The sequence below is a fragment of the Prionailurus viverrinus genome, chromosome D1, assembly GCF_022837055.1.
Source record: "Prionailurus viverrinus isolate Anna chromosome D1, UM_Priviv_1.0, whole genome shotgun sequence".
NCBI lineage: Eukaryota > Metazoa > Chordata > Mammalia > Carnivora > Felidae > Prionailurus > Prionailurus viverrinus.
The window spans coordinates 24,434,197-24,457,320 of NC_062570.1; the positions used below are offsets into that span (position 1 = coordinate 24,434,197).

Consider the following 23,124-nt stretch of genomic DNA (forward strand, 5'->3'; position numbering starts at 1 on the left):
CTATTGCTTAGTGCTGTAGAACCTATGTCCTTTGGAAAATTTTAAAGACGGGTTACCTTTAGGGTGCCACCACCAGGGGTATCTGTATGTGTGCGTATGTGTGCGTGTGTGTGTGTGTGTGTGTGTGTGTGTGTGTTGTGTTTTGTACTTATAGCATCACCAGAAATAATGAACAATTATTTTGCTACTTGTAGATGATTGTTTCATGATGTTTAAGACTTCTTGTGATTGGGGCTACTTTTGAAGTGGTGCATAAATGATGGAACTATCCAATGCAAAGGTAGAGAGTTGTGATCAAATGAAATTATGCTTACTGTATTTTTTTCTCTTGGATCACTCTGCTGTGCTTTTCTTTCTGTTCAAATATGTGTGCGTTGTTGGGTCTTGAGACAGAAATTTCATAAATTGTAGAGCTGATCTTGCCTTCTCTGTTCATAGTAATGGACAAAGAAATGGCAGGCCAGTAGCAGGCATATCTTGTGGCAAATGCAACCTGGATCATAAATTGTAAGACCTCTTACGTATGAGTAAAACTCTGGTGGGGTCACATGGCCCAAATGCTTATTAAACATATAGAACCAAAATGCCTGTGAAATGTTTAGCTATATACTCAGCTCATGAGTAACCAAGAGTTGACATTTCTTTTTGTCTTACCTGTCCTCCTTTTGCCTTTTTCCTTCCTCCCTCTTCCTAGCTTCCTCCTTCAACCACTAAACACATATTTACTGAGTGTTCATGAGCTTCGGGAAGGGATTGGTGAACAAACACAGTCCCTATTCTCCTGGAGTTCACAGTCAGGGAAACAGACAACAAAAAATACTTACACAATTAATTATTCAAGAACATTTTGATAAGTACAATAAAGGAGGAATGTAGGATGATAATCAAACAAAAAACCCTGATAACAAGGAGACTTGACTTGGTCTGGACTGTGGAGGTGGAAGAATAATGAATCTGATATTTGGTTTCCCCTTTGTTAATTAATTCTTCCCTCCAGGCGGGCTAGGTGAAGTATGTTGTATAAACATATGGCGTTGCTGGTATTTCTTTTATGGTGTCTAAGCCTCTCTGAGACTCCTGGTCCAAATTTCAAAGCTGGTCTCATGAAACTGTTCTCAGAGCAAGAGTTAAGAATGACTGCAGGTGGGAAGAATAGAACAGCTGGGAATGGATCAGGAGTAGGGGTGCTACTGTGAGCAATTTTCTTTAACACAAAAATAAATGTATTCTACCAAGGGCTCAGGAGGGGAGAGGTGAGGGCACACACATATTTCTTTGTTGGCATTAATGTTTTCTTGGCAGCTTTGTTACTCTGGACCCATCAGTGTCAACTCATTGATCCGACTTAGCTTGTTGGCTCTCTCCACTGGATAAAAAAAAAAAAAAAAATGTTGCTAAATTATATCAGATCCCATGATAAAATATATTCAGCTGTCCCCATAGCTGTGCGCTTGCCCTGGCTTCTGTGGCTACATTAGAAGTGCTTTTTTCTCTATTCATCTCTTTTGTCTTTCTCTGCTATTGCTCTTTTTATCACAGCATCGCTGTCTTCTATCTCCGTCCTGCACAAATTCTGACTGGTGATAAGGTACGGACTGTTAATTACTGATGCCCATGAAATTCTGAACGGTTGCTTATTACAGGGCTCGGGGTCTTCCTTTGATGACATTTAAGAAATATGATAATGAATTAAAATACATGTACCCGCTTTATGATTTTGTGTGTGTGTGCACATATGGCTAGCCTTTTCTCAAATGCGCTCATGCGATGTTACTTTTGGAATGCGGTTGTCTCCTCAAAGTGGCTATCAAGGGAATTAGGACTCAAATTAAGGATTATTAAAAAGACATTCACACTGAAATATGTTATTACTGCAAACGCTGTTCTTGCATTAGCAAAATGAAGTTAGTGAAACAACGGGCATTTACAGCTGAGGCTCTAAATCAAAATTCTGCAAAGCATTCCTATTTTTCCACCCCAATAGCATCCTCCCCTCCCCAGTCCTGTCCCCATGAACTTTGGCAGGGACCTCATTTTGTAGAAGGACCAGGCAGGCTTAGAAACCAGTAGAGTGTTCAGCTATTTCTCACATTTGCCCCAAACACTGGCTATTTCCTTTTTGGCTTTAGGGGAATTGGCTCAGCAGGAACTTGAGCTCTTGCACACTCGGTTTGGGAATCTGGATCTATTGCAATATGTCCCATCAGCTATTTGCTTTGCAGTGTAGTATATGTTGGATCTACTAGATGAAAAAGGCACATAACTGATTTTCAACAGCAAACATCGCACAGCATTTTCGAAACAGTCTTCCTCCTGTGTTCCCTAGCTCACTTGTTGGTTCAGATATTACTGGATGATTCTGTTGGCAATTTGGGCCTGGGCCTGGATTCTTCTCTCTTCTTACTTTCCCCTTGCAAGCAATATCACAAACCTAGCAGACATAACACCTTTTGTTAACCTCCTCAGTCTTCCTCCAACCTGCTCCCTCCTCTACTGCTCTTCAACTCCATCCCCCTTGGTCTATGTCCTGCTGTCATCATTTCTTGTCTATATCTCAGCTGTGGTCACCACCTTCAGTTTCATCCTTCCCATTCTGCTTCTTTTTTTCTTGAAGAATCCAACTGCCCAGTGCAGAAGATGCAAATTTCATCGTCGTCATCATCATCATCATCATGTCTTTTATCAAAAGTCCATCAATGGTTTTACAACGGGCATAGAATTAAGTTAGAACATCTTAACTTGGCATTAAAAAGCCCTCTGTATTATGACATTTGCTTACTTTGCAAGCTTCATCTGAGTTCATGTTACCTCTGAATTTGTAGTTTTCCTATGGAATACTCCACCACAACATGATCTCTCTCTTTCTTTACACTTGGCCCCCATCCCCCACCCCCACTCCAGGCCTTTTCTCTCTCTTTCTCTGCTTGGCCAGATGACTCCTTTTAAAATCCAAGAACTGTTGCCCGGAGGCTGTCTTCTCCCAAATCCTGGACCTCTAGGCTGAGTTGAAGATCTCTTATCCATATTCTTATAAAACTACATTCTCATAAGGGACACCTGGGTGGCTCAATCAGTTGAGTATCAGGACTTTGGCTCAGGTCATGGTCTCAGGGTTCTTGGGTTCAAGCCCGGCATCAGGCTCACTGCTGTCAGCGTGGAGCCTGCTTGGGGTCCTCTGTCCCCTTCCCTGCCCCCACTGGCACTCTCTACCTCAAAAACACATAAACAACAACAACAACAAAAACCCCTACATTCTCATAAAAATTACACTCCCCAAGCATATTTTTAATGTTTATTTTTGTCAATATTTGTAATGTTTATATTTTGTCAGCCCAAAGCCTAACATGGGGCTCTCACCCATGAAGTGTGAGATCACGCTTTGAGCTGAAGTCTGACGCTCAATCGTCACAGCCACCCAGGTGGGTGTTTTTTTTAAAAAAACAGCTTTATTGAAATAGAATTCACATAACAAAGTTCATCCATTTTAAGTGCACAATCCAATGAATTTTGGTATTTACACAGAGCTGGGCAGCCATCACCCTGACAACACTTTTTATTATCTCTATTTTTGATTACAAAAGAAGTGATGAAGTGGTATTTCATGATGGTTTTGATTTTCATTTCCATAGGGGCAAATTATGTTGATGTTTTTTTGTGTGTGCTTATTAGCTATTTGTATATCTTCTTTGTAGATCTATCCATTCAGATCTTTTTTTTTCCCATTTTCAGTTGAGTTGTCTTTTTATTATTGAATTGTAAGAATTATTTATTCTGGATACTAGACACTCGGAACATGTATAATTTGTAAATTTTTCTCTCTTTCTGTGGGTTGCCCCTTCAGTTTCTTAATAATATCCTTTTAAGTTCCTTTTCATGAATAGCATCCCCCATTATCAACATCACTCTCCAAAATGGTATATTTCTTTTTACCAAGGATGAACCTACACAGACACATTATAATCGCTCAAAGTCTATAGTTTACTTTAGGGTTCACTCTTGGTGTTGTGTATTCCATGGATTTGGACAAATGTATAATAGCGTACATCCGTTATTATAACATCATACAGAGTATTTTTACTGGCCTAAGTATCCTCTGTGTTCTGTCTATTTCCTACCCATTCACACACCAACCCCAGCAACCACTGAACTGTTTATTGTCTCCCTAATTTTGCTTTTTTCAGAATGACGTGTAGTTAGAATCATACAATATGTAGCCTCCTGAGGTTGGCTTCATTCACTAAGTAATATTCATTTAAGAGTCCTTCGTGTCTTTTTATGACTTAACAGCTCATTTCTTTCTAGTGCTGGATACTATTCCATTGTCTTAATGTGCCACAGTTTATCCATTTACCTACTGAAGGACATTTTGGTTGCTTTCAAGTTTTCATAATTATGAATAAAGCTGTTGTAAATATTGGTATGTGTATTTTTGTGCCAACAGAAATCTTGAGTTTTAGGTAAATATCGAGGAGCACAATTCCCGGATCATATGAAGAGTCAGGCTAGTTTTATAAGAAACTGCCAAATTGTCTTCCAAAGTAGGGAACCATTTGGCATTCCCACAGCAATGAATGAGAGTTCTTGTATCACATCTTCACTATCATTTAGTGTGGTTGTTTTAATTTGCATTTCCTGATGACATATGATATACAGCATCTTTTCTTATTTGTCATCTGTATATCTTCTTTGGTGGGGTGTCTGTTAATATCTTTCCACTTTTTATTTGGGTTGCTTGCTTTCTTATAGTTAAGTTTTAAGACTTCTCTGTAGATTTTGGATAATAGTCTTTCATCAGATGTGTCCTTTGCAAATACTTTCTTCCAGCCCTTGGCTGGTCTTCTCATTCCCTTAACATTATCTTTCACAGAGAAGTTTTTAATTTTAATGAAGTCTAGCTTATCAATTATTTCTTTCATGAATGGTGCCTTCTGTGTTTTTATCTAAAAAGTCATTGTCATACCCAAGGTCATCTAGGTTTTCTCCTGTGTTATCTTCTAGATGTTTCATAGTATTATACTTTACATTTAGATCTGGGATCCATTTTGAATTAATTTTTTGTGAAGAATGTAAGGTCTATGTCTAGATTTTTTTTTTCAAGTAAATGTCCAGATTTCTCAGCATTGTTTGTTGAAAAGACTATCTTACTCTCTTGTATTGCCTTTGCTCCTTTGTCAAAGATCAGTTGACTATATTTATGTGAGTTTATTTCTGGGCTCTCTATTCTTTTGCCAGTACCACAGTGTCTTGGTAACTGTAGCTTTAAAATAAGTCTTGAACCATGGGGGAGGGGAAGGGGGAAAAAAGGAAAAAAAAAGAAGGAAAAAAAAAAAAGAAAAAAAAAAGAGGTTAGAGTGGGAGAGAGCCAAAGCATAAGAGACTCTCAAAAACTGAGAACAAACTGAGGGTTGATGGGGGGTGGGAGGGAGGGGAGGGTGGGTGATGGGCACTGAGGGTGATGGGCACTGAGGCACCTGTTGGGATGAGCCTTGGGTGTTGTATGGAAACCAATGTGACAATAGATTTAATATATTGAAAATAAAATAAAATAAAATAAGTCTTGAAGTTTTTAAGAGTCTCTTATGGTTTGGCTCTCTCCCTCTCCATCTTTTTTTTTTCTTCCCCTCCCCCATGGTCTTCTGTTAAGTTTCTCAGGATCCACATAGGAGTGAACACATATGGAATCTGTCCTTCTCTGTATGACTTATTTCACTTAGCATCACACTCTCCAGTTCCATCCATGTTGCTACAAAAGGCCATATTTCATTCTTTCTCATTGCCACGTAGTACTCCATTGTGTATATAAACCACAATTTCTTTATCCATTCGTCAGTTGATGGACATTTAGGTTCTTTGCATAATTTGGCTATTGTTGAGAGTGCTGCTGTAAACATTGGGGTACAAGTGCCCCTATGCATCAGCACTCCTGCCTGTATCCCTTGGGTAAATTCCTAGCAGTGCTACTGCTGGGTCATTGGGTAGGTCTCTTTTTAATTTTTTGAGGAACCTCCACACTGTTTTCCAGAGCGGCTGCAACAGTTTGCATTCCCACCAACAGTGCAAGAGGGTGCCCGTTTAACTGAGGGTTGATAGGGGATGGGAGGGAGGGGTGGGTGGGTGATGGGCATTGAGGAGGGCACCTGTTGGGATGAGCACTGGGTGTTGTATGGAAACCAATTTGACAATAAATTTCATAATAAAAAAAAAATAAAATAAATCTTGAAGTCAGAGAGTGTGAGTCTTTCTACTTTGTTCTTCTACATCGATATTGCATTGACTATTCTGGGTCTTTTGTCTCTCCACATAAATTTTAGAATCATCTTGTTGATATTCACAACATTTTGACTGGGATTGCACTGAATCTATAGATGAAGTTGGGAAGAATTGACAGCTGGATCATATTGAGTCTTCCTCTTCATGACATCAAATATCTCTCCATTTATTTAGTTATTCCTTGATTTTGTTTATCAGACTTTTGCTATCTTCCTCATTGACAATGTACCATATTGCTAGATTTTTACCTAAGTTATCTCATAGGGGGGTGCTAACATAAATAGTATTATGTTTTTAATTTAAAGTTCCACTTGTCCATTGCTGGTTTATAGGAAAGTGATTGACTTTTGTTTATTAAACTTGAGTCCTGCAACCTAATATAATTGCTTATTGGTTCCAGCAGGCTTTTTTGTTGATTCAATTGGATTTTATACATAAATGAATATGTATTTTGCAAACAAAAACAGTTTTATTTCTTTCTTCCCAATCTGTATACTGTTTATTTTCTTCTTCTCTTATTGCATTAGCTAGGACTTCCAGTATGATGTTGGAAAGGAGTGGTGTAGTGGGACATCCTTGCATTTTACCTAGTCTTAGAAGGAAAGCTTTGAGTTTTTCACTATTAAGTATGTTGATAGCTATGGTCTTTTTATAGATGTTCTTCATGAGGTTGAGGAAATTTCTCACAATTTCTAGTTTACTAAGAGTTTTTACCATAAATAGGTGTTGGATTTTGTGGAATGCTTTTTCCACAACTATTGATAAAATCATGTGATTTTTTTTTCAGCTTGTTAATCTAATGGATTTTATACATTGATTTTTGAATGTTGAACCAGCCTTGCATGCCTGAGATAAATCCCATTTGGTTATGGTATATAATTCTTTTCATACATTGTTGGTTTTTATTTGCTAGTATTTTACTAAGAATTTCATATCTAAATTTATGAGAGATATTAGTATATAGTTTTATTTATTATAATGTCTTTGTCTGATTTTGGGATTGGGGTAATGCTGGCCTCATAGAATGAATTAGGAAACGTTCCTTCTGCTCCTGTCCTCTGAAAGAGATCATAGAGAATTGGTATGACTTTCTTAAATTTGTGACAGAATTAACCATGAATCCATGAGAATTTGCTGCTGTTTTGGACATTTCTGTTATGGATTATTTTTTTCAAAATTTTAAATAGATATTGGCCTATTCAGATTGTCTGTTTCTTCTTGTGTGTGCTTTGACAGGTTGTATCTTTCTAAGAATTGGTCCATGTCATCTGAGTTATCAAATGTGTGAACATAGGTGAATTTGTGGTCACATTTGTGGGTTTTTTATGTGTGTTCATATTATTTTCTTGGGTATGTCCTTCGTAGTAAAATGATGCTGTCAGCCTTAAAAACTTTGTATTTCTTATAAAATGGGTGTGCTTGCAATATACTCTTTCAAATTTTGTTTAGCTGGGAAAGTTTTTACTTTTTCTTTTTAAGGATTGTTTTTCTGGTTCTTAGTGACAGCACTTTGAATATGTCATTAACTGCCTCCTGGCCTCCACTGCTTCTGACAGGAAGTAAGACCTTAATCTTATTGATGATCTCCTGTGCATGGCAAGATTTTTGTTCTTGCTGTTTTAAAGATTTCTTTTTGTTTCAATATTTTTGCTATTAAGCATTGGGGTGTGGATCTCTTTGCATTTATTCTGCCTTAATCTTCTTGAGCTTCTTGGATGTGTAGATCAACAACTTTAATCAAACTTGAGATATGTTCTGCCATTGTTTTTTGAAATATATATTCAATATTTTTTTCTGCAACCGTCTTCTCTACTTCTGCTAATGCCATTACAAATATCTTGTTGCACTTACTAGTAACACACATTTCTTTGTGGCTTTGTCAATTTTTCTTTTTCTCTCAATGTTTCAGATTGCATATGGTCTATTAATGTATCTTCAAGATAACTGATTTTAAGTCTTTATCAAGTCCAACCTCTGAGTCCCTTTCTGAATCAAAGGCAATTTTTGTTGCCTCCTTTTTTTTTAAATTACAGTCACACTTTCCTATATGTTTGCATGTCTTGTAGTCATTTTGTTGAAAACTTAACATTTTTGATAATTTAGCAACTCTAGATAATTATCCTCTCTCACAGAGCTTTCTGTTGCTCATTGTTTGCTTGTTTATTTTCTCAGTGACCTGGCTCCACTGACTATTTTATTGAAGTACGTTTCTCCCCCAGTGTGAGGTCTCTGAGGCCACTCCACAGAGGGCACTGCCTTGGGCATGCACACAGTCACCTTGTGATGACAGTGGTTTTAGCAGGGCCCCCTCAGTGTCTTTCCATTATAAGCTTTCTGCCTCTGTTGGCATTACATCCAGCTTTAAACTGCCCTAATTGCTAGTTAATTGTTCTATTGGTTTCGACAATACCCAAGGGCATAAATTGTTTCACTGTCTTATTCAATTCAGTTTGGAACCCTGAGCAGGAATAGCTTTTGAAGTCAATCTTTGAGGTTAGTTCTAACTTTGGGAGATCTCTTCATAGCTTTTTCTTTCCCTGGTTCTCTCTGGTAAACTAGCTGGACCACAATTTCTCTTATTGCTCTCATGAAGCTACCAACCTTTTCTTAATTGCTTGCCATCAAAATCTCAACCGTTTTTGAGGCTCGAATTCCCCTATCAGTACTCTGTTTCAAATAACTATTTGTTCCTTTGAGGATAATTCTCTGTTTTTTCTTTTTTTTTTTTTTTTTTTTTACCTGACTCTCTTCCTGGGCAAAATCTTTAAACCACTGATGTAGAAGTGAGATGGGGACAGTGGCCTGCTTCTCTCATAGAGATATTCTGTTTTATACTCAAAGAGATAGGTGCCAGCAATAGCTTCTGGGTCTTCTTGGCTTTTCTCTCCTGTATAGGATCTTCTCATAAGCAAGCTGGGGTGAGGAGGGACAGGGTTCCAGTGTTCTCAGGTAGTCTTACTTCCACTCTATCAGTGGGGCATGCATGAAGAAAGGGAGTTACTGACCTCTCTCAGCTATACTTACCTGGAACGTAGCTTCTGCAACATGCAGCTGGGAGGAATGACAAATGCCTATCACCTGCCCCTCCCAGGAAGTACTATGGTGCTTGATGGGAAGCTGATGGACAGCTCTATCTTCTTGGCCATATCTCCATTAAGTGGGGCTTCCATCATGCTCAGCTGGGCTGGGGGGAGCCGAGTAACATGTTATGGCTCAAGTGGCAGAAAATCTCACTGTTTTTACCAAAATTTAGTAGACTGTCTTGAATAAATGATTCCTCATTTGCTGCATAACCTTACAATTTCAGAGACTTTAAATGGTTGTTTCTAAAATAATTTTAAGCAATTATGATTGTTTCGCTGGAAAGTGGGTCCTCAAAGATCCTCAAACATTATTGTCCCCACTGTAATTTTGATTGAGTGTGTGTGTGTGTGTGTGTGTGCATCGTGCGCGTGTGCTGCCAGGGTGCATTGCTGGGCTCTTATTTTTAGGATTTTTTTTTAACATAGGGCAGATTATACTGGTAGTGATTTAAAGTACTGACATAAAGTTTCCTTTTTCTTTCTTTTCTTTCTTTTTCTCTTTCTTCCTTTCTTTCTTTCTTTTTTTTTTTATTGAGAGAGAGAGACAGAGAGCACGAGTGGGGGAGAGGAGCAGAGGGAGAGAGAGGACCTCAAGCAAGCTTTGCTCAGTCTGGAGCCTGCTGTTGAACTCCATCCCACAGCCTTGGGGTCATGACTTGAGCTGAAATCAAGAGTCACACACTCAACTGACTGAGCCACCCAGGCACCCTAAAGTTTCCTTTTTAAAAGTAAATGAATTGAAACTATATGTTTCGACTGTAGAAAGACTTAGTAGTGATGAAAATCATAGCCCTTACAGAAGTAGGGAACATCAACACTTCATGCTAACTTGAGGAAATAAGAGATAAAGAAAGGTAATGAATGATTCCTAAAAGGAAATATATATTTTCTTCACCTCTGAGTCAAAACATGGACAAACAGTAGCCACCACACTTTTGCCCATACCAACAGTCATGTTCATGTCTAGCATTTCTAGTTCATTTCAGATTTGGTCTCCAATATTCTCCACTAAAAAAGAACTAAGACTTCCAAGGAAAATAATTTGAGTCAAGAAAAAAATCAGCATAGTGCTAGAAATGACTATTATTGACAGAAGGCAAGGACATTTTTAAGACTGTCAAGGGCAGTAATAAAGAACAAAGAAGTTGGCTCAAAAGAGCTCTACTGGGAAGGTTATAGTCATTTGAATATTAAAGCGGATGAAAGTTATGGTTAATTACAAAAGTTTTGAAAGGTTAGGAAGTTTTCACACAAAAGAAGGTAAAACAGAAATTTTAATTTTAGCGGTTTAATTACTGAACAAATGCTATTGTATGTGGGCATTTTATATGTTCTTCAAAATACATAGTTGCAAAGCATAGATACTTGTTTGCCTTTTTCTGTGTAAATAGATTTTGGTAGATACAGAATACTTGAAGTAATCCAGAGAGTTCTAGACAAATTGGGAACTGTACTCATTAAAAAAACTTATCCATAAAACTGATCATACTTATCCTGGTAGCTTATCAGTTTGAAAAGGGTTTGGTGGGGGGCGCCTGGGTGGCGCAGTCGGTTAAGCGTCCGACTTCAGCCAGGTCACGATCTCGCGGTCCGTGGGTTCGAGCCCCGCATCAGGCTCTGGGCTGATGGCTCGGAGCCTGGAGCCTGTTTCCGATTCTGTGTTTCCCTCTCTCTCTGCCCCTCCCCCGTTCATGCTCTGTCTCTCTCTGTCCCAAAAATAAATAAACGTTGAAAAAAAAAAAATTAAAAAAAAAAAAAAAAAAGAAAAGGGTTTGGTGGTAAATAACCAAATTACCATTTACTGCCAAAGTTTAGTTTGTTTCAAAATAATACCCCCTATGCTCCTTCAAGGCAGACTAAGTATGCAATTGATTCTGTTTATCCTAGGACATATACCTCCAACTGACACTGCTAATTTAAAAAAAGATGCTTGTAAGGCTTATTTTTTTAACAATGATAGCAAAATTGGTAAACGTGTTGTGATGGTGAATAATGGCAGTTAAATATAATACAGTAACAAGACAGCCACATAACGCCAGGTAAACATGACTCTAAGAGAATATTATTCTAGGTAAAAGTCCCAGTTGGCAAAATATTTAAAGCTAACTAAAAGGCATGGGCCCCAACAGCTTTATCAATATACCTAGTGAAGTTAAGACATAAAAAGGAAGCTGAATCTGATGTTACGTAGCTCAAGTTTGGGTTACATTCAGAAAAAGCAACTACATACTCTGGTTCTCTTCAGATCATATAAATCTGTTGCCTTTTACTAGAGATTTCTGTGGAGAGGAAAAAACAGCTACATGTTGCACCTGGCCAAGAATCCATTAATTTATAACCCAGAACCTGTAACCTTGACTGGTCTGAGATGCTATCATTTATCCTTTTTGTCGAAAATAACTATGACTTTCGGAAAATATCTGAATAAGTTTGAGAATAGCCTTAGGATGGTATCATCTGACTATAAGTATAGGCAAGTATAAAAACAAGTGTACAAACAATGACAAAATGAACCAAATGCATGGTACCAACAATTTAAAATGCGTTTTAGATTGAGTATAGCACTTTCTCCAGATACTATAGATAGTAACTCTATTTGTGTTGTACTGCTTTTTTAAGGTGTTTGAAATATTTAAAAGACTTAGATATACTAAATTTGTAAATATGGCTTAACTTGTTTAAGAAAACTTTATTAACAATATATATCCATCTATTTCTAAATAAACTTGTTTAATGTTTATTAGATATGCATGTAATTAATTGAGCATTTAATAAAGTATAATCGGTAAGTGTTCTTCTTTATGCAAAATAAAACCCTCGGACATGAGTCTAATCCACAGTAAAAAAAAATTGGATGAAAAATATTAGAGAAATAATGGTAAACATGGTAGATGGTGGAACGTTTTAGGCAAAAATAGTAACGGAGACAGAGAGATACGTGACATTTGGGAAAACCTGTTTTAAGTGTTAAAAACATAGCTACTGGTGTTATAGAGATCTGGGTTTGAGTTCTCAGCACTCCATTTATGACTGTGTGATTAGTGTGTGAAAGACAGTTACCTAAACTTTTAATCCCTTCTTGTCCTCATCTGAAAAACATAGGAGGAAAATACTTCCCTCCCAAGGCTCAGGACAATATTTCCAGCTGAGTACCAGATGCATGGTGACATTTTCAATAAATGGTCAGTGTTGTTCTTACCATCCTTTATACTATTTTACTGAACGTTCTCTTGCGTTTGGGAGGCGTTATTAAAATAATTTGTACCATTTCACAATATTGACATATCCTTCCTTCACCTAGTACATTTCCTTTCACCATTACCTTGCTAACATCCTCTGCTCTGTCTCCTCTTCTTCTACTTCTCAGTCCTCTGGTTGAGGCATCTGCGTCTGCCGTTCCTACAGAAGGGAACCCATCAGGGTCTTATTCCCCGACTTTTTTCTCATTCAGTCCAGTGTGATCAGGGAATCTCATCCAATCCAATACGATGATGATTCTCAAGTCTCTATTCATGGCCTTGGCCTCTCCCAAGTTCCAATGCTACATAGCCAAAAAAGAAATTATCCAGTGTATAACCATCTCTAACTTGACAAATTAAAACTCAAATGCTTTATCTTGTCTATTCTCCTTAACTTAGTTGTAGATAACATCACTCATCTCATTCAAGAGTAAAACCCACCATTTGCTTTCTCCTTTTCCCACTCACACTGTTAAATGCCAACCACTGTGCTGCTTAGATTGTGTGTGTGTGTGTGTGTGTGTGTGTGTGTGTGTGTGTGTATGAGAGAGAGAGAGAGAGATGGAGACAGAGATAGAGATAGAGAGATAACATTTTTGTCCTCGTGGAGTTTGTAATCTCTGTGAAGGAAATATACAATAATAAAGAAGTCCCAAAAATAAATGTGCACCTTGAAAACATATGTTAGTTGACTTAGGAAAGTCAAGGAAGTTTGAAGAGAGTATTGATTGAGTTGGGGCTACAAGAGATGTAGATGTTAGTTGGGCAAAGTGAAATGGCATTCCAAGCAGAGGGAATATCAAAGGCTCTAGGGAGTGAGGGATCATGGTGCAGTTTAGAAACTGAAAGAAGGTCAATTGTAACAAGACTGGATAGAGCGTTAGATACGACAAAATGGCACGTGGAAGCTAAGATTTTGGTTTTACTTAAAGATTAATTTTAAGTACTATGAGTACAGCTTTAGATATTTTCATTTATTTATTTTTTCTTCTTGTATTTATTGAGTTGGACTAGGTTTCAGGCACTTCTCTATGCTCTTGGGATAAATCAGAATAAGATAGACAAACCATCACCACCTTCCAGTAGTTTATATTCTTGTAAGAGGAAGCAACTAATATGAAACTAATGCAATAAATAAGTAAAGCATACAGTGTTTTGGAAAGTGAATGCTATGGAAAGAGAAGTAGGGCAGCTAAAGGGAGATTGAAACTGTCAAAATGTGGAAGATGTTATTTTAAATACGACGTTTGCTGTAGTCTTCATTGAGAAAGTAACACTTCAGCAAAGATACGAAGGAGGTGAATTAGCCAGTCATGTGGATATCCAGGAGTGGAGTATTCAAATAGAAGGAATAGCCAGGACCAAGACCCTGGAGCAGAAGCCTGCTGGGCATGCTCATATCCAAGGAAGAGCAAAGAAGCCATATGACTGGAGTGGAGTGGGAGAATAATAGGCATCATATTTAAAATTAATGAGTGTGGGTCCATATTTGTAGTATTTGTGGACCATTGAAAGGACTTTAGTTTTAATCATAAGAACGCTTGTTGAGTCAGAAGTTCAGTGCAAATGTCAAAAGTCATTTGGAACTTTGAGGGGAGGTCATGGACATACAACTTTTTGATTCATCTCTAACTAGCAGTTAAAACCACGGATATGGAAGAGATTATCTAGACCAGAAGACTGGCAAATTCCATGGGATAAATCCATTCTACTGGCTGATTTTGTAAATACAGTTTTATTAGAACACAGCCACACCTATTAATTTACATATTGTCTATGTCTGCTTTCACTTTACAAAAACAGAATTGAATAGTTACAACAGAATATATGGTCCACAAATCCTGAAATATTAACTTTCTGCTGATATTAACTTCTTGCTGATTTCTTGGCTAGAGATACAAAACAGCTTAAAAGAAGTAGGACTATGACAGTCTTGGCAACTGCAACATTTTCTGTCCTGGGAGAGTAGGCTTAGTATGCACAGGAGACAGAAATAAGCAGCTATAGTGAAAATCCAGCACTGGTTTCACAGCAGTTCAAGATGGTGTTTCAGATATGAAAGCCACTGTCAATTAAGATGACTGAGAATTACTCTTTAGATTAACAATTTGAAGGTCACTGGTTTTCCTCGCAAAAGCTGTTTCAGTGAAGGGTTGGGTGTTACCATTAGAGTCAAATGGAAGTGGCTTGACAATTGAGGATACAGACATCTCTTTGATAGGTTTGTCAAGAGGAAGATAAAGATAACAGTTTAGCTGGAGGTAATTGTTGGGGGTCAAGGGAGGGTTTTGTTTTATGTTACTTTGTTTCTCTTTGTTGAGATCAAATTAGCTTAATTAAAAGTTTGTGGAAGAATCTAACTGAAGGGGACATTTAACCATTACAGAAAGAAGGGTTAAAGCAGTGTTAAATTCCTCAAAAAGTCATAATAAGTGGAATGGAAATTACATTTTGCAGGAACAGGCCCTTTGTTGTAACAGAAGAGGAAGAGAGGGAGAGTATAAACAATGGAAGATTTTTATGCCTGGGAAGGGGAATATGAACAAAGTTTCTAGATGATAACTTCTATTTTTCTGTTTTTTTAAAGAGTGGGTTTTTGTTTTGTTTTGTTTTTTTAGAGAGAGAGAGAGAGAGAGAAAGAGAGAGAGAATCGTAAGCAGGCTCCATGCCCAGCACAGAGCCCCACCTGGACCTCCATCTCACGACAATGAGCTCATGACCTGAGCATAAATTAAGAGTAGGATACCCAACCGACTGAGCCACCCAGGTGCCCTACTTCTATTTCTCTTTAAAGCAGGGGTAGCAAGAGGGAGAGAGGGAGTGGACTAGAGAAACAGTAGACTTGCCAGTCAATATAGTATACTCATCTTAGTTTGAAGACAATGGAGTTATACTAGAGCCAGCCTGTCTTTTTGGGTGCTTTGCTTTCTTTTGTTTTTAAATATGTGCTCAGGGGGGCCTGGGTGGCTCAGCTGGTTAAACATCTGACTCTTGGTTTTAGCTCAGATCATGATCTCACAGTGTGTGAGTTCGAGCCCCATGTGGGGCTCTACATTGGCAGAGCGTAGCCTACTTGGGATTTGTCTCTCCCTCTCTCTCTGCCACTCCCAGGCTTGTTCTCTCTCTTTCTCTCTCTCTCAAAAAAAAAAATTCAAAGACATAAATGAATGAATGAATGAATAAATAAATAAATCTGTGCTCAGCAACTCAGGTGCAGGCATGGAAGATATATTTGTCCAGGTTCATTCAATATTGGAGGTTTGAAAGGGGGATGAGGCACAACACTGAGGGGGAAATGATGTTATGCTTTATCGACAGTGTTATTTAAGAGATGGATTCTGGATTCTAAAGATCAGAAGGGAAGAGTGAGTGGAGGCACCTGGAAGGTTAAAGCAAGAAAATTTTGGTAAACAAGGTGGAAGAAAAAAATTTTGTTTAGAAGAGAGGGTAACTGATAGAGATTTTGGAATGTGAAGCAATCTACATATAACCAAGTTCAAGGAATAAACTTGAAAGGGTTAGAATGGGTCGTTTGGAGATGAAGAACCTAAGGATGTGAACCAAGGTTGTTCAATGAATTATCCTTATAGAATTTGAAGTAATGAGAGTTGATGCTCCCATTTTGAGAATTTTGAGAGTTTGGGTTGGCTACAAAGAGAGTGGGGAAGAATTTTTAATGATTGAAAATTCATGGGGCTGACTATTTAAAGACTGAAGAGGGACAAATTGGAAAACAACAGATCATGCTATTTAGAGAATGGTGTAGTCAGAGGGCAGAAACCTCAAAGGAGATGGTTTAAATTTAACAGGAAGAGCAGTAAGAAGTCACAGAGAACCAGAAGGACAGCACGAGCTCTTCTTTTTCTAGAATTAAAACAGATGTGAGAAAATAATTATCTACCATTTGAGGAAAGTATTTAAAAAGTTCACAAATAATGACAAAATGAACTGAACCATGGTACCTATACTTCAGAATGGATTTTCTTTTTTTATATATATTTTTTTCAACGTTTATTTATTTTTGGGACAGAGAGAGACAGAGCATGAACGGGGGAGGGGCAGAGAGAGAGGGAGACACAGAATCGGAAACAGGCTCCAGGCTCTGAGCCATCAGCCCAGAGCCTGACGCGGGGCTCAAACTCATGGACCACGAGATAGTGACCTGGCTGAAGTCAGATGCTTAACCGACTGTGCCACCCAGGCGCCCCTAGAATGGATTTTCGAGTGAACATCCACATATACCACAAAGACAGCAGGATTGACGTTCCAGAAGGCATAGAAAAATGTTCTTGTATGGCAGACTGAGAAAGGAGTAGGGGATGACACAGAACTTATGATGATACAGTGGAGGACAGACAGAGAGAAGGGCATGATAGATTTGAACTAGTGGTTACTTTGAAATAGCTGGGTATCACGCCTATATCCAATAAGTCACGTATCCTATATCAAAACAACACCAAGACCCAGAAACTCTAGAATAAACTTTCTCTGACCTGCATCACCATTTTTATATTTGATTTTACCTCTACCACCTTGATTTAGAACATCACATCTCTCACTCTTAGATCTTCCCAAATTTTCCTAGCATCTCCAGGTCTCCAATCATGATCGCATTTAACCCAATCTCTAAAAAGCTTCCTAATCATCTAATTGTTATTCAGAATACCCATTCAATGGCTTCCCAATGTGAAGTTGTTTCATATAGTTCTGCTTGTCTCCCAAATCTCTTCTTCCCCCAGGAACATTGGGCTCCATTCATACGGAACCATGTTTTCTAGAACTTGCCATGGTATTGGACACGTCCAAGCCTTTGCTCATGTATGATCTCTACCTGGAGCTTTTCTTCCACCTCTGGTGTCAGACATTTTTGTCTCCCTTACAGCCATGCCTCCAACTCAAGGCTTTCCCTGAATTTAATTTTTCAGAAAGTGTTAATCAATCTCTCCTTTGTATCTTGTATATATGTCTATTAAAATTGCTTTGACAAATGTTTGTTGCATTTATGTGTTTCCTTAACAGTTTTCTCTACTAGACAATAAACTCCTTGAATGATGATGTCTGTGACCTAAAAGATGCTTAATAAAGGCTTGCCAAATTGAAGTGGACTTCACACACCTGCTCTTGCCATAAGCACGCTGTTCTCAAGTAAGCGTTCTCTCTTTTGGCTCCACTCTTGAAATACAAATTGACCTCTCAGAATTTGTCTTCTAATGCCCTTGTTGGAAAATGTTAATAACTGGCCAGTGACAGGCATGATTAAGCCTTCTCTTCTCCTTTATTTACATTGGTGTCACTGCACTGGCTCTGAGAGAGCTGTAAAGAACACTAACACTGCATCCACGGTGACAGAACAAACCATTCCCTAGAAATTGATAAGGACTTTTCTTTCTGGAAATGAATTTGGTTGTGGCAAAACAAACAGTTGTCTCAACTGCAGCCCATCCCTTTTTCTTTAATAACTTCCATTTATTTTACCACATCCCTTTCTCCAAGTAGTATAATGAACGCATTTATCTTTAAAGGATGGGGATTGGCAGAATTTCCCCCAATTTAGAGGAAATCTAAATGACCTTTAACAAAGCCTCTTTACATGTTTTAAGCTGTCTTGGTTTGGGAGTTTAGGTGAATCATGTTGGATTTTGGGTCTTACGTCTTAAATAAGAATCAACGATCCTGAAAAGAAATGAAACAGCAAATTTTGTTTCATTGACCAGGATAAAATACTCAAACTAGTAGTATATTAAAGAACTTCTCAAGATGATTTCATGTGAGTATTATTGGCTGGTATGATTACAAAAAAAAAAAAATAGAATTTCTCTCCTGGTTCTGGGGAAAAAATAAAACACAACTAGTTGGTATCTTAAAACCCTAAAGTAAATTACCTGGCAAATGAGTATCAAGCAGGCATTTGTAAACTCCTAGTATGTTCTGGAAAATGTGGATCTTTTGTTCCCTTCGATTTTATCTGCCAACAAGGAGTTAAGAAAAAAAAAAAAGAAAGAAAAACTAGCACATCTTGTTGGAGTGACAGCTTTGCCCATATTTCCTTTGATTTAAAAATTTCTGTTTTTTTTTTTTAAACAAAACTTTCTGGTCAGTAGGTCTCAAACATTCCTTTTTCTCTAGAAAATGAGAAAACAGATCTCAGCAGAAAAATAGGTTTAAATATATTGCTCATCTTTGAAAAACTCTGCCTTATTTAGATTCCTTTCAGGCCATTGATTTGAGGAAATATTGACTCAGGAAAAGCACAACACACACACACACACACACACACACACGCACAGGCACATGCACATGCACACACACATTACAAAACCAAAGAGAAAAGCAGACAAATAACCAATAACAGCAGCAAGTAACCATTCTTATTTCAATCTCACCGAATTAACCCAACTCTGAAATTTTTCCATAAAACTTGTCAATGGAATGATTGCTTTAGAATTTCTATGTTCAATGACAAAAGAAGTAATCATGTGTGGTTTCTGGGTTACCTACGAGCTCTGGCGATCAGACACTTCAACGAAAATGCTGTTCCATGCCTTATAATATGCCTAGTTTGCATTTAGAGACTAAGAATGTCCAGAAAATTCCATTTTCCAAGAGATTCTCCACTACTCTTATGACATGCTTTTTGATATACAATCAGTAGGACTTCCAATCCCCTTCTGAAGATAAGAAAGCTTATATTAAGTGAACGGATTCTTTGCCTATGGTCACTCGTTTGAACTAGGAACAGAAACTAGGAACATAAATATTCTGATAAATTGTTTCACTGGACTCATATTTATATTTATTTAAAAGACAAGTCCTTCCTGCATCCCTGCTCTAGCTAACTAGTAGAATACAATGATGCCCTATTAATCTGGAACCATGCAGGAATAAAGACGGTGTGGGGATTTTTCAGATGCTTATAATACCTAACATCTATACAATGCTTTTCCATATACACAGGGCTTTCACAGCCACTGTTTGATTTTATCCTCAAAACTTAGGGCATTTCACAGTTGTGAGAAAGCTGAAGTTAAGAAAATAGAGGTGAAAAAGCTTGCCCATGTTACAAAATTAGTTGTCAGGGTAAGAAGTGAAATCTGGTATTTTAACTTAGAGTAAAATGTTCTTCTTCAGGGAACTCTTTTTTAAAAAAAATTTAAAAAATGTTTATTTGTTTTTGAGAGAGAGACAGAGTATGAGTAGGGGAAGGACAGAAAGAGAGGGAGACACAGAATCTGAAACAGGCTCCAGGCCCTGAGCTGTCAGCACAGAGCCCCATGCGGGGCTTGAACTCACAGAGCCATGAGATCATGATCTGAAGTCGGAGGCTTAACCAACTGAGCCACTCAGGCACCCCCTTACTTCAGGGAACTCTTAAAGGTAAATGTCAACTCTACAAGTATCAAAATAAGTTTTTGTTTACCGTTCTGTCACAAAAATTTTTAAACATTTATGGTGTCTTTCCTGGTATTCACAGAGAAAAGATACTGAATACGATTTAAACTTTTTTTTGTTTTTTGTTTTTTGTTTTGCCTTTGAGACAGGATGGTCATAATTAGCTTCCATTATTGTACTTTACTGTCACAAATACAGGGCTGTGCTTACATTTTAGCGTTTCTTTCTTATTTCTCAGTGGGAGTTTGTCAAATATCACCCCTCCTGATATGTGTGCTCACCTCAAAAAGCCTTTCATTTTCTTTTCCATTCCATCTTCTAATGTATGCTTCTAATATACTCTAGTCTGAGAGACTAGGTCATTAATCTTATTAAATGTGTTGGCTATGGTAATGGGTAAAGCGATCAGCGAGGGACTAAAATTCCCAAACGTTAGTGTGCACAAACACTGCTTGGGGAGTGTGTAAAATACAGATGCATGGGACCTACTCTCAAATCTGGAAGATCTGGAATGGAGACTAAGAATGGTAACCAATTCTCCATGTGGTTCTGAAGGACGTTTTCTCCTGTCTGTCATTTAATAACACCAGTGTAGGAGCAGGATACGTGTTTCATGCGTGAAGCATATGATATCAATTCCATATCTTTTAAGTTGTTTACTTTAGATTCTAGAAGAGGCAACATGGTTCAGTAAATAAGATTTGGAGTCAGTCACACCTGGAATTAAAATCCAGTTCCGTTACTTTCAAGTTAAGTGACCTTGGAAACAGGTTCTTAACCTTCCTCATCATCATATCGTGTGGGAAATGCTTCCTCACCTCATGTCACAGGGCTGCTATTTATGACGAAACGCCATCATGCCTGTGACAGTATCTTCATATACTGTATAGTTCCATACGGTTATTTAGAATTTTATAGTTTGTTGCTGCCAGAACACTTACTGAGAGATGAATCAATTATTAGTTTTCTGAAGCTCAGTGGCTTTTCAATTGGTGCAGCCAAAATGCTGCTAAACTAGCATTCCTAGCTGCATCAGCAACCAAGATAGGACATTCAAGACCCAGACACCCTGGCTATCAGCCCTTCAGGGCACATCAAGAGCCAAATTTGTTCAAGACCTTGCCAGAATGCGGGAGAAACACACACACACACACACACACACACACACACACACACACCACAAAAGTGAAGGGAGAGCAAGGTAGAGCCTGCTCTCGGTGAAATGAAAATTGAAGGGTTTTCTGCTGCAGATTCTTCCTCCAGGTTTAACACCTGCTCAGTCACCCAACCCTCCCAATTTGAATAAGTGATTAACAACTCATTAACAGATCATTAGCTAAATCAGCCCAGTGTAGTGAAGAGGACCCAGGTTCACTAATTCCCCTGGATTATCACCAAATGCAGACCAAAAAGGAAATTAAATATGGCTGATAAAAATGCGAGCAATTATGCTATTTTTATATCAGGGTGGGGGAAAGTGGTTTGTAGAAATGACTCTTCTCCTTTCCATCCAGGAAAGCAGGAGTTTGGCCCTGTACTTGTTACCTTCCTGAGTATAATTCAGGAACCGTTTTACTACCCACCCCCTCCCCCCTTCTCAGATTTTCCCAAGTGGCTGAGTGGATGCCTGATTACTCCTGGACCATTGGGTATTTCAGGGTTTTTTTTTTGGGGGGGGGTATTCCAGGTTTTTTAAAATTAATTTATTTCTAAAATTCAAGCATAGTTAAAATACAGTGTTCTGTTAGTTTTGGGTATACACTGTAGGGATTCAACAATTCTGTGCAATTTTGTTCAATAATTCTATTGATGAACACTTGGATTGCTTCCATATCTTGTCTATTGCAAATAATGCTGCAATAAACTTAGGGGTGCATATATATCTTTTTGAATTAGTGTTTTCATTTTCTTTGGATAAACACCCAGTAGGGGAATTACTGGACCATATGGTAATTCTACTTTTAACTTTTTGAAGAACCTCCATACTGTTTTCCACAGTGACTGCACCTGTTTGCATTCCCATCAACAGTGCATGAGGGTTCCCCTTTTTCCACATCCAGGTTTTTTTTAAAGTTTATTAATTTATTTATTTATTGAGAGAGAGAGGCAGAGAGAGAGGGAGAGAGAGAATCCCAAGCAGGCTCTGCAGTGTCAGTGCAGAGCCTGATGCAGGGCTCGAACTCACCAACCATGAGATGGTGACCTGAGCCGATGTCAGACGCTTAACCAACTGAGCCACTCAGGTGCCCCTCTCCATATCCAGTTTTAAGTCTCTTCTCTCAATAGCTCCCTGTACACATGTCAGATGTTGGTCTGGCTGCCTAATGACTGCTTTCTGCACTTCATATAAGAAATTAACTTTTCCATTTGGTTATAGTCTGGTGAAAGAAGGGGCAGATGACACAAACTGAGCCAGTCAGATACTCCCTTCCTGGATTCAATTTCTTGCACAGAGGTTCAGAAACACTGACAATGGTGGCCCGAATTAGTCACCTGTCTTTCCTGCCTCGTCAGGTACCTTGGTTTCTGCTTATTTCCAAACCTGGATCTCCAACTTCTCCTTGACTCTGAATCCCCATTAGCTTTTCCATCCATTGATTTTACCCAAGCCATTCTGAATCCATTTCTCTTGCTTTCCACTAAAGAACTCTGATAATGTGGACGTTTTCAAGGAAAAGAGGAGAAAGACTGAGTTAAGTCTTAAAAACTGGAATCAATTGCTCTTACCTTTCATATTTTGATGGCTTTTTGTCTGAAAGTCTTCTCCAGCTCAGAAGTGGTCACCACACTCCTTACATTTGGCCGTCAGCATAGCTGATTGTTTTATCTCTAGGTCGTACATTCATTCCGTCCATTTGTCTCAGTCTTTGCTGCCACTTTTGCCCCCCTGCTAAATACTTTCACAAGACAGCTCCCAGCCCCCACCCACACATGTTAACATAAATTGGATTATCTCATTAGATTAGTTAACCATCTCAATGACTTCCTATTGCACTTAAAATAAAAATCCTGTTTGACCTACTGGTTGTCTCTTTATGCCCAGCCTCTCTCATGCCTTTCCCTCATTGGGGCCGTCAGACCCTCATTGGGGCCGTCAGACACATAGCACCCTTTCAGTTCCTTGGACAGGCAGAGTTCTTTCC

At 38.3% G+C, this 23,124-nt stretch overlaps 1 pseudogene; it reads left to right on the forward strand.

Moving 5' to 3' along the window:
• The first annotated feature begins 11,588 nt into the window (after nucleotides 1-11,588).
• LOC125147344 (uncharacterized) lies at nucleotides 11,589-11,644 on the forward strand (annotated as a pseudogene).
• The last annotated feature ends 11,480 nt before the right edge of the window (nucleotides 11,645-23,124 follow it).